We start from the raw sequence: 10658 nt of genomic DNA on the forward strand, positions 1-10658 counted from the left end.
CGTCCGCCCAGAGCCCGACGCGGGGCTCGAACTCACGGACCGCGAGACTGTGACCTGAGCTGAAAGTCGGACGCTTAACCGACGGCGCCACCCAGGCGCCCCTTTAAAAATTTTAACATAATAAACTGCTTAAGATATTTTGTAAGTGTGAATATATTTTGATTTTAATGATTGCAAGGTAGCCTATTACGCTTACTGTATACAGTTATTTAGTGAACAAATCCTCTTATTTTGAAATTGAGTTGTTTTAAATTTACACTGTAAAAACAGTACTGTGATAAACACCCCTCCCTCCCTTTCTATTTATCTATTTATCTATTCACCCATCTATCCACAATTGCATAAAATTTCTGGAGGATGATTCTTAAAGTAGAATTGGTTGATTAAGCAAATTTTTATTTTTAAAGCTTTTTCTAAATATTACCAAATTTCCCACAGATATTGTGATGATATGTACTTTCTTCTCCAGTGAATGAAAATACCCATTTTGTTACTCCACACTTTTTCTTTTCAACCTATGATAATTTAACCTTAAAGTGTACAAGTCGTTTAGTATACATGACACAGTTGTATATAATATAGAGACTTCAAACTATTTTGATATTAACACCAAAGTAAAGTGTATATAGCTTTTAAACTGTGACTATATATGGAGATAATCCCACAATCGAATTTGGCACATTATATAGGCCTAGAACTGGTTAAAAGGAGAAGGCACTAGGAATAGTTGCCAAGATTCCTTTTTATGATATTACAAAGCATGTTTCATTTTTAAAAAAATGTTATTATTATAATGAAGAGCAAACCTGAGTCATCAAGTGTGTGTTCGATTAGTTGAAAAAAATATTGATCCAAATTCTATTGAAGAAATCAATATTAATTTTAATGTGTTATCTCCATAACTGTTTTGATATTCCTTAATGAGAATTTAAAATATATATGCAGAAACAGATAAATTAGAATAAGATAAACATCCAGTACATCTGTACCACTATTTACATACTAGTTTGGGAATTTATACACCCTGGCTTCTAGCTATACCTAAAATATTTTGTAACATTCTCAGTCTGGAAATGGCTCTCCACCTAATTGACCTTATTTCAGATTTTGTGCATGTGCATATCATCTACATATATTCACACATGGTCTTATACACACACATGTTTAATTTGTACATTTTTAATTTTAGCTTAAAATATGCCCATATCATGTTACGGCCATTGTGTACTCCCCAAATCCATACACTGAAGTCCTAACCCCTAATACCTCAGAATTTGAAGACAGGGTCTTCAAAAAGGTACTAATATTAAAATTAAGTCGTTAGAGTGAGTCTTAATCCAATATGGCTGGTGTCCTTTGAGAGGAGATTACGAAAGGCACACTCAGAGAGAAGACCTCTGCACAGGAGAAAATGACCATCTATATACCAAGAATGGATATAGAAGAAATCAGTCCTTCTGGTACCTTGATCTTGGACTTCTACCTTCCAGAATTGTGAAAAAATAAATTTCTTTTAAGTCTACCAGTCTGTGGTACATTGTTATGGAAGCCCAAGCAAACAAATACATCTTCCATTTCTTTAAAAGACAGTTAAAAGAAAATTAAAAACTGAAGAATCTACAATAAGAAATGAAGTAACTAGATGCAAAATTATTCAAGATTTATCATTTTTACACAATAGTAGTATTTATAGAATAGTTCTATTTAAATCACCAAAATGTGCATACACATTTTAGGTATTTATACATGGATTTTTACCTTAATCACCATTTTCAATTTGCTTTACGGCTAAACACAATACAAAATTAAATAGACTCTCTGGCAATACCTGTCTGTATATTCATTTCCTAAATCCACTTATTTATTAATATATCTCCAGAAAGGGCTGGATATGTTTAATCCTATAGATCTCATATAGGATATATCTCATATAGGATCTAATCTATGATTAGATTATGTTGCAATGCAACATACCAAACTGATGACTTGGGATCATTACTCCATCCAACATATTTACACAACTGAGTTCCTCTGAAAGGTGAATATGTAACAATTATGTAATTGATAATATGTTTATGGCCAAACTGAGTATGGGCAGGAAACACTAGTTGAAAGAATAAAACACAACACGATGATAGTATGGCCAGTTTCCACTTGAATGCAGTTGAGTTGGGTGATATTGCTGCTCTCAGATGTGTTTCAGTGGGAGCCCCTTTGATTTATACCTTGCAGTTCATCGAGCTTCTTAAATTTTTATGTCTCTTTCCTCCCTTGAAGTTAGGAAGTTTTCAGCCATTATCTCTTCAAATAGAACCTCCTCCCCTTTCTCTTTCTTTCCTCCATCTGTAACTCCCATGATGCATATAGTCATTTGTTTGCTAGAGACTCATAAATCCCTTAGGCTCTCTTCAATTATCTTCCTTCTTTTCTCTTTTTGTTCTTCTTAATCAAGAATTTCAAATGTCTTTCTTTTTTAGGTTTGTTGATTCTTCTGCTTAATCAAGTCAGTTATTCCTAGTAAAATTTTGAATTTAGTCACCGTATTTGTCCCCAGTCATGTCATGCTGTTCCAGGGTAGAGGACTGGGTTGTAGCTGGCAAACACAACAAGCTTTCTTACCTACTTTGAGGTGGCTTTTGGTTTTTTGCTTGCCTGGGATGCTGCACATTCTATTCTGTTTTTTTTTTTTTTAAATGTCATAAAGACAATTTGCCCTACATATTGTTATTAACTTAGTTTCTCTGTGGGGGTACCAGGGCCTGGGCTTCTCATCTATCATCTTACTGATGTCACTCTCAGGTTGTTTTGTTTTTTAAGCATCAAGTCTTAACTATAAGACATTGACAAAAGTAATTTAAAAAGATATAAATGAATGAAAAGGTATTTTGAGCCCATAGATCAGAAAAATTAATAATACCCAAATTAGCCCACAAATTCAGTGCAATATCTACTGAAATTCCAATGGCATTTTCACAGGAAAATAATAATTCTAAAATTTGTATGGAGCCACTGAATACTTCAAAGAGTCAAAGAAATCTTGATAAAGAACAAAGATGGAGGTATCATGCTGTCTGATTTCAAACTATACTACAAAGCTATAATAATCAAACCAGTATGGTATTGGCCTTAAACACAGGTCAATAAAACAGAATTGAAAGTCCCAAAGTAAACCCATACATACAGGGCTATAATTTATGACAAAGGAGCCAAGAAGGTACAATGGAGAAAAAAAACAGTCTTCAATAAATGGTACTGGGAAAACCAGACAGCCAAATGAAAACTAATGAAACCAGAGCACTCTCTCTCATCATACACAGAAATTAACTCAAAATAGATAACAGACTTGAATGTAAGACCTAAAACCATAAAAATCCTGGAAGAAATTGTAGGCAATAAGCTCTTTGATGTCAGTCTTAGTGATGTGTTTGTGGATCTGACTTCAAAAGCAAGGGAAACAAAGGCAAAAATAGACACATGGGACTGCATCAAACTAAAAATCTTCTATAGAGTGAAGGAAATGATCACCCAAATTAAAAGATAACTTACTGAATTAGAAAAGTTACTTGTAAATCATATATCTAATAAGGACTTAATATCCAAAATATATACAAAGCTCACAAGAAAAACTCAACAATAAAAAAAATCACACAGCACAATTTAAAGATGGACAGAGAATCTGGATAGACATCTTTTCCTAAGAAGACACACAGATGGCCAACAGGCACATGAAAAGATGTTCACTGTCACTAATAATTAGGGAAAGGAAAATCAAAATCCCAATGCAACATTACCTTACAGGTGTTAGAACTGCTATTATCAAAAAGATAAAAAACACAAGAGTTGGTGAGGGTGTAGATAAAATGGAACCCCCTTGGTGGGATTGGTGGAAATGTGAAACCATTATGGAAAACAGTACAAAATTGCTTCAAAAAAATAGAAAAAGACAAATATTGTACCATCCACCATTTTCGTGTCTGATTGCTTATCCAAAGGATATGAAAATACTAATTTAAAAAGTTGCATGCACCCTTATCCTTCGTTGCAGCATTATTTACAATAGCCAAAATTTGGAAAACAACTCAGGTGTTTTGATGAATGACGTATGAAGAGGACGTGGTATATTCGACAGAATACTACTGAGTCACAAAGACGAATGAGATGTTGCCATTTGCAACAACATGTACGCACCTTGAAGGTACTATGCCAAGTGAACTTAAGTCAGACAGGGAATGACAATACCACACTATTTCACTCACATTTGGAATCTAAACACAAAACAAAAGAAAAGAACAAATAGTACAAAAACACACTTAGAGACACGGAGACAGATTGCTGGAAACTAGAGAAGGGGGTGGGAGTGGATTAAAAATGGGTGAAGTGAGTCAATTCTATGGTGATGGATAGTAATTCGATTTTTGGTGGTGGTGATCACTTTGTAGTGTATACAGGTGTCATATGTGGTACGTCTGAAACTTGTATGATGCTATATACCAATTTTATGTTCATAACAAAACAAAACTTAGAAAATAATGGTTATGACTAAAAGGAACGAAGCAATAGACCTTACATAGTAAATCGGAAGAGGAATCAACAAAGAAAAAATCAACATACATCTGTTGTAATTTATGCGTAAAACTGTCTTGAGAAGTTTTGTTAAATTCGCTTTTATCTTATCAATAGTTAGAAAAGCAAAAATAGATGAAAACAGATAAAATAAAATACCCACTTCAGGCAAACATCAAGTCATATGATATTATCCACATAATCAAGATTTTTCTAACATTAATGAATTTAATGAATTTGGGATATATGTCACAAAGAAAATCACATAATTTTAGAAGCAGAAGAAAGCCTAGGTCAGATCAAGTCCAATTTTGTTTCTTTAATGATGGGGAAACCCATTTCCAAAGAATGAAATGAAAGTGGCAGAGATGCCCAAGGCTGGTGGTGCTCTTTGGACAATTCCGCAAACCCACAATTCCAGAATCATAAAATTACCAACTTTAAAGCATACGGATTATTTTGCTCCTCTAGGCAAATGACGTTCCATGAAGTCACTTCACACCTTTGACTCACTAAAGTGCAGAGATTTTTAAAAACTCTGTTTAAAGCTTCACATTTGAAGCATTACGAAACATAACTTTAAAGGTGGCATCTTGTAATTGTAGAAGTTACCTTCTTGAAGGCCTTTTAAGTCTTATATTTAAGAATATCTTTTGGGGCACCTGGGTGGCTTGGTCAGTTGGGCGACCGACTTCCACTCAGGTCAGAATCTGTTGGTCTGTGAGTTCGAGCCCCCCGTGGGGCTCTGCAAGGACAGCTCGGAGCCTGGAGGCTGCTTCGGCTTCTGTGTCTCCCCCCTCTCTCTGCCCCTCCCCTGCTCACGCCCTGTGTCTCTCTGTCTCTCAATAATAAATAAATATTAAAGAAAATAAAAATATGTTTTGTCTGTCGTAGGTTAGTCATACCCCGTCACTCGGGTGGAAAAGAGTGAGGTGAGAATTTCATGCTGTAAAAAAAGGTCTGATTAATAACCAGGTTTTTATTCTATGACCATCACTTTATTTTTGTGTTTTAAAAATGTTTATGCCTTTATTTTTGAAAGAGAGAGAGAGAGACAAAGGGAGAGAGAATTTGTGAGTCAGGGAGGGGCAGAGAGACAGAATCCCAAGCAAGCCCTGAACAGTCAGCACAGAGCCTGACGCGGGGCTCGAGCCCACAAGCTGTGAGATCATGACCTGAGCAAAATTAATAGGTGCTCAGCAGACTGAGCCACGCAGACAGCCCTATGACCATTATTTTTAAGTGATGGCATGTGATAGAAGAATTAGCAGCTTACTTTAAAAACATCTGCCTCATTCGTGACTCTGTAAACAACATACATCAATAAACGTAGCTAGTAAAGACCCATCCGATAATGATGAGAATAAAAGCATAGTAACATTAGGTTAATTTCTGAAAGTGTCCAAGTTTACATCGTTATGGAAATGTAATGAAATCATTTGAGGACAGTACATTTGAGGAATATTCACTTTAAAACGTTTTATTATGCATAAAATGATTTAAAAATTGTTACTAAGTCTAATGGGAAAGAGATGGTTTACAACTTAACTTTGGGACTTTCTTGGGACCTGTTAGACTCGTTTGCTTTATCTTGCACAAAAGTTATGCTCTTTTTCATGTATCTTTTGTTTGCCCCCTGGAAAGCAGAATCAATTCCCACTTCCATCAACTTAAAATTGGTTCAGATGTCAAAACAGATAATGTCACATCTACATGGGAAGGTATGAACATATTACTCACATCATGGGACACTCTGTGGAGAACATAGTGATACCCAAGCTCATCAAAACTGGCTTGAGTGAAGACAGGTGCTAGGAGCTCTCCTCTTACAGTGAGGGCTGGACTGACCCTTAGGATTCCCAAGCACAATATGCGTTATTTGTAGTTCCTATTCAGCATCGAGGGAAGGAGCTCCTGGGCTTTCTAATCGGTCTGATGAGTTATAGGGCAAAAGGGAATTGGTAGAAATGGGGCTCGAAAGTGTCAATAGTCAAAGCATCAAAAACAGAGTTAGATTCTGTCTTGCATCTTGTATTCTATATATTTTACTCTCCACTGGCTAGATGTTTTTGGTCTGTCTTCCAATCCACTGTTTTGTTCTTCATTAGTGCCAAATTTCTGCTTAATTGCTTGTACATTCAGTCACGCAAGTAATTATAGTTAAAAATTGTTTTCTAAACTATTTAGTGCTATCATTGGAAGATTTGTCCAATGTATTGTCCAAAGTATTTCATTCATAGCACTTTTGGATTTACAGGCCATGTGATATTACCATAGAAGCTTCTCCCTTAGGAAAACACAGGGTGGTTGTCCCACTTTGCCTGTAAAATACGCTAGGCTTTCCTAATTCTCAGGTATTTATTAGCAATCCTCACTGACTAAGAGACCTCAGTGTATATTCTCCTGTTTAGACGTCATCAGTTCTAGAAGTGACTTTTTGCTCTCTGTTTTATCTTTTTGTATTTCTCTATGTGTTGAGGCTCCAGGTGAAACCAGGAACTATTTATTGGGGACTCTTAATCTCCCAAAACTTGTGTGTGAGTTAGTTACGCTAAATACAAGAAAAATACTGTCAGTTGGAAACACAATACATGTGGCTCCATAGCAGCTTCAGTTCAGCCAAGGTTAGTAATAATCTTTTGTCTTGATGCATGTGAGGAGGCCATGTATCAATGTATGACTGCAATCCATTTTCTCATTAGTATAATAACTACACAAAAAGTTATTGTGAATGCCTCAAAACATAACAGAAAAGTTAAAGTAAATGCTAACTAAAGAAAAATGGAAGACAGGAACTTGTCTTTGAGTGCATTTATTCATTTGTCAACTGGAAAAATATCTGTAAAGTCGACATATTGGCTGATAGAATTATCCCAATGGTAGTTTCCTGATTTTTTTTTCACTTCTAAAATTTATTTATTTATTTACTTATTTATTTATTTTTTAATGTTTATTTATTTTTGAGAGAGAGAGAGAGAGCACAAGCGAGGGAGGGGCAGAGAGACAGAGGGAGACAGAGATCCAAAGCAGGCCTCCAGGCTCTGGGGCTTGAATTTATGAACCACAAGATCATGAGCTGAGCCAAAGTCAGATGCTTAACCAACTGAGCCACCCAAGTGCCCCGATTTATTTTTTAAGTGTAAAACTCAGTAAATGTAGAAGTTGAAGGCGAAGAGAAAAACACTGACAATAAATTATTTAAATTTTCCTCTTTCCAAATATCTAAACCATCCCATGTACCACTGTTTCCAGTGTAGCTTGTGAAACCCAAAACTTCTGACTTCCGTTCACTAGTCTGAAATAAGTCCAGTAGAGATCGCACTGGTGAGGTGCCAATTCTCCTTCCTTCTTGTATACCGAGATGTTCAGTTCTTTCCTTATCTAATACCACAGTTGGTTACATATTTTCTTATTTATTCCTAGTGTTTTAACTTTCTGATGAATCTTACCAACAGGTAAACTATCCATATTCCTGACTGTCACATTCATTGGGCTCCTCATGAGGACTTTGCGATGGAGTCTTTGCCAGAACTGTTAGGTGATCCTGTGAACTGTTCATGGCTAACAGATCAGAATCGCGACCAAAGGATGAAGATCCTTTTCCTTCAGATCCTTTGCTGGGAGAAGCATAGTATCTGACTTCTGCTTTGGTTGAGATGCAGTGTTATCTGTATTGACATTAGAAACTTGTACATACACCTGTAGCCTCCATGGACGGTGATCTATAGTTAATTCTTCTAAGTCATTTTCATTTATTATTAACTTATGTCCAGAAATGTCAAGAATACATCCCTATTTATTTTTATGTGGGCACAGATGTGTAAAATTTAGTTTTATGTCATTTTCAGCAGGGTTTAACATGTACCATTTACTAGCCATTTTCTCATCAAATCCTCTCAATTCACTTGAAGGGTCAAGGATGCATTCTGAAATAAACACAAACTTTTATTCGGGTTCCTGGGTTTCTTTGTACATAAAACTCTGCCCAATTCCCTGTACATTATTTTCTCTGAAGTCTTCTGAGAAATATGTTGCAATTCCAGCTTTTCTTTTGGTTCAGACTTTTTCAGGATAGTTGCAATAACAGGAGAAAAGGATTTCTATAAAACAGTGTATTTTATTATTTTCTTTTTGGTTATGTCCCTTTCATATTCCACAAAGTGAAAAATTAACTTAGATACAGTATCATCAACAACTTGACAGAGATTGCTCTGGGCAGTTTCTGGGTTGCTTACTTAGAAGATGAGTTTTGAGATCTTCAAATTTCTGCAAGCAATATTCACCGTATCTTTTTTCTTCTTCTCTTTCAATTGGAGTTGAATTGTGATGCCACCATATTTATTGCCATCTGCTTGGGTTTTTTAGTTTAAACTAAGCAATCAGCTTTTGGATGCTGGAGGGCTTATCTACATCAAATAGACTGGAATGCTTCTGAATAATTTATAAAAGGCATATTGGTCAACTGAAGACAAAATGGTCTATAAAGTTGGCTTGTATTTTCCATCTTCACAAAAGGTTTTTTGAAGTTCTTGCTTTTTGGGTGCCAATACCTACTCTTTTCCCCATAAATATGAGGAATTTTTACTCCCCATGATATGGCATTTGATAGTACACTATAGGAAGGAATAACATCATGGTCCTTGATAGCTGTTTCAACCAGTGCTTTTCCTCTGCTCAAACGGGCTGAGTCTAGAGACCTAAAAGAATTTCCATCACGGCTGGGATGAGCTGAAGTGGTTTGTGCAGTATGGACTTGGTACAGAAGAAATTCTTAACAACGTTTGTGCAAATTTAGCTTCTTTATTTATTTGAAGTAACATAACTGATATCTTTGCTGGGAAATTCTTCACTGCCCTCTCACCTACCAGATACCAGATATAGTGACAGAAGGTAAGTCAGTATAAAATGCTTTACCCAAAGTGGCTTATATTTGGATTTTTAGAAAGTGCTTATGTTGCTGCGCTCTGATTTTTAAAAAAGATTGTTTTTCAATCAGTTTGTTTCCAACATTATTAATTTATGTAACGATGCAGAATACAATCAGGAATTTAACTTGGACAGGTATGTTTAAATATTGCCTCTCCCATAATATCTCTAAGTTGAATGTTACCTAGTTTATTTTATTTCTTCTCTATTTTCACGTGCCATAGGCCATTGGTACTTCTTCAGAAAAAAGAAAAAAAATCAATTATATAACTTTAAAGGAATTAGCACTTTCATATGGTTGTTTCCATTGAATTCAAATTTCTTATACTGTAAATCATGTTAATTAAATAGTTTATATATGATTTGAAATCAAATACACAATTGACGCTTTTGGAATCTCTGTCTCTGAGACTTTTCTTCGTGTATACCTTACCCTTCTAAAGGCAAAACTAAGTAACTCTCCAAAGGAAAGCTCTAGTAACGATCTCTTCCTTAATTTAGAAGTTAGGCTGGAGTTAATGATAATTAAACCTTCATCACATATTGTCTAACTTATAATAGTTTTGTAATATAAAAGGAAACTACAGAGTAAATAATCTAGCAAATCTATTCATTACTAACTCATCTTGCTTTAAACAAGGTGTTTGATTATTGTAATTTGATTTTCATACAGAAAGAGCATGAAACATAGCTATAGGTATGTCTAGTCATATATTCATGGTTTTATTCTAAAAGAAATTGCAGGCCCCCTTGCTGAAATCTGACAGAAATAAGCCAATTATAAGGTTCAGATGTAAAATGTAGATATTGCATCTCTGTGAGACTCCTCACTGTGGTATTCAGTCACTGACATTAAGCAATCTGTCATTTTCCTCAATCATCAAAATCCCATCTGCAGGTGACAGTTGCTGTCAGAGAAGGCTAGAAACAGCTGCTCCCTAGTTATGAGGAATACGAATAGAGGGATGTAAGAAAGCCCAAGCTGGATAATTCTTGAGGCTGGCAAAAATGCTTGCTACGGTAGAATGCAACAGCAAAGGAAAATTTGGGGGAGTATTTCTTACAGAGGCTCACCTACACACGAAGAATCTGCTGGCCATGCCCCCTATAGGGGTGTATTTAAATGCTCTTCTAAATGTTAGGTAGACATAAGCAGGTTGCAAGAGCTT

General features: G+C 35.6%; 1 pseudogene; it reads right to left on the reverse strand.

Annotated features, from left to right (window-relative positions):
* Positions 1–7696: 7696 nt before the first annotated feature.
* Positions 7697–9501, reverse strand: LOC106988023 (protein DBF4 homolog A-like; annotated as a pseudogene).
* Positions 9502–10658: the final 1157 nt, after the last annotated feature.

The sequence above is a fragment of the Acinonyx jubatus genome, chromosome F2 (assembly GCF_027475565.1).
Source record: "Acinonyx jubatus isolate Ajub_Pintada_27869175 chromosome F2, VMU_Ajub_asm_v1.0, whole genome shotgun sequence".
NCBI classification, from domain to species: domain Eukaryota; kingdom Metazoa; phylum Chordata; class Mammalia; order Carnivora; family Felidae; genus Acinonyx; species Acinonyx jubatus.